The 2500-nt window shown below is 29.0% G+C and overlaps 1 protein-coding gene across 4 annotated transcripts in view; it reads right to left on the bottom strand.

The window, feature by feature from the left end:
- Positions 1 to 2500, bottom strand: part of LOC144977645 (protein CBFA2T1-like) — a 41224-nt gene that overhangs the window by 14101 nt on the left and 24623 nt on the right. The gene's annotated exons all lie outside the window — the stretch shown is intronic.

Genomic DNA, 2500 nt, shown 5'->3' with positions numbered 1-2500 from the left:
TGCTGTAAATGGAATTTGTAGCCAGAAATATCAAGCATAAGTTGAGTTTATTATGCTTTATAGAGGAGAAAAATATCATATTTTATTTTTCTAAATACCAACGTTTCATATTTTTGACCAGTTTAACTATAATTGGACTTTTTAACATCTGGTCCATCCCGACATAATACCATTTTGAGACGAGGGGTCACATTTGATAAGAACTTATATCCAATCGTTGAAGAGCAACAAATCATGTGATTGATGACTTGGTTGGACGAAAACATGAATATATCTAGATCGCTCCCATTGAAATGACTCCCAAAATAATATCGGAAACTGGGGTGTGGTGTTGTTGACTAGCAAGGAAAGGGGTAGATTCTATTTTTGATCTCTGGTTCATCTGAATGTATTTGCATGTAAGAGTTTTGGATGAAGTCGGCAGACCAAGCCCATCTCATCTAATAATAAAAATAGCATTAACGTGTCTTTCTGTTTTGTAGCATGAAACTCGATATAGAAACCAGCTGCTGCTGAAATCCAAAGGTTGTTGTTGGACATGTCGTCACGGAAATGACGTGTTCGTGACGTGAACGCAAAATTTACGTCATTTTTTTGTGTGTAATGAGGAACCATCGAGAAGCAATAATTAATCGCCGAACTAAAATAAAATGACGTAGAAATAAATGTGCACTCAAAATTTATGTCGATTTTTAATGTGATAAGGGACTGTCGAGAGGAAATGAATCGTTAATATAATAATAATAATAATAATAATAATAATAATAATAATAATAATAATAATAATAATAATAATAATAATATATAATAATAATAATAATAATAATTGATATTAATAATAATAATAATAATAATAATAATAATAATAATAATAATAATAATAATAATAATAATAATAATAATAATAATAATAATAAGATGACGTAGAAGTCTTGTAGCATGATTGCAAAATTTGAGTCAATTTTTGTTTTAGCCAAATTTACTATTTGTGGGGAAATGGACGGAGATGTAAATTGATTGTCATCATACAAAAATAGAATGATGTAGTAATGATGTACACGAACGCACATTTATATCAATTATCCTGTGATTCAGGGAATTTCGAGTAATGATGTACACGTACGTACATTTATATCAATTATCCTGTGATTAATGGAATTTCGAGTAATAATGTACACGTACGTACATTTATATCAATTATCCTGTGATTCAGGGAATTTCGAGTAATAAAGTACACGTACGTACATTTATATCAATTATCCTGTGATTCAGGGAATTTCGAGTAATAATGTACACGTACGTACATTTATATCAATTATCCTGTGATTAATGGAATTTCGAGTAATAATGTACACGTACGTACATTTATATCAATTATCCTGTGATTCAGGGAATTTCGAGTAATAAAGTACACGTACGCACATTTATATCAATTATCCTGTGATTCAGGGTATTTCGTCAAACAAAAAAATGAAATAATGTAGTACGTGGTGCGATGTCGACATTTGCGTCAATTTTTGTTTTCACAATGGGGCCTTGACAGGGATGTAATCACCATCATATAAAAATAGATAGATAGATAGATAGATAGATAGATAGATAGATAGATAGATAGATAGATAGATAGATAGATATAGATAGAATAGATAGATAGATAGATAGATATAGATAGATAGATAGATAGATATAGATAGATAGATAGATAGATAGATAGATAGATAGATAGATAGATAGATAGATAGATAGATAGATAGATAGATAGATAGATAATAGATAGATAGATAGATAGATAGAAAAAGATAGATAAAAGATAGATAGATAGATAGATAATAGATAGATAGATTAGATAGTAGATAATAGATAGATAGATAGATAGATAGATATAGATAGATAATAGATAGAAATAGATAGATAGATAGATTAGATAGATAGATAGATAGATAGATAGATAGATAGATTGATAGATAGATAGATAGATAGATAGATAGATAATAGATAGATAGATAGATAGATAGATAGATAGATAGATAGATAGATAGAATAGATAGATAGATAGATAGATAGATAGATAGATAGATAGATAGATAGATAGATAGATAGATAGATAGATAGATAGAATAGAATAGATAGATAGATAGATAGATAGATAGATAGATAGATAGATAGATAGATAGATAGATAGATTGATAGATAGATAGATAGATAGATAGATAGATAGATAGATAGACAGATAGATAGATACCTCGATGGATAGACGGATGGAATGATGGATGGATGGATGGATGTGTATAGACAGATTTTGGATAATCGAGTCACAAGTTGTTAAGATAATATTATTAAATCTACAATCTTTCTCGACAAGTGTATTCTTAATAGGGGATGTAATTATTCACGAAAAGAAAAGTCATTCAATAATCTGGGTTACCTCCCTTGCTAAAAGTATAGTTTCGAAAAGGAAAAGCCGTTGGTGTTCACCAACTATTTCTATGGTATTTACAGT

This window comes from Berghia stephanieae, chromosome 7 (assembly GCF_034508935.2).
Source record: "Berghia stephanieae isolate SIO BIC M18660-M18661 chromosome 7, UCSD_Bste_1.3, whole genome shotgun sequence".
NCBI lineage: Eukaryota > Metazoa > Mollusca > Gastropoda > Nudibranchia > Aeolidiidae > Berghia > Berghia stephanieae.
The sequence above is the reverse complement of the archived record's forward strand: the minus strand, read 5'-3'. Positions and strand labels throughout refer to the sequence as shown.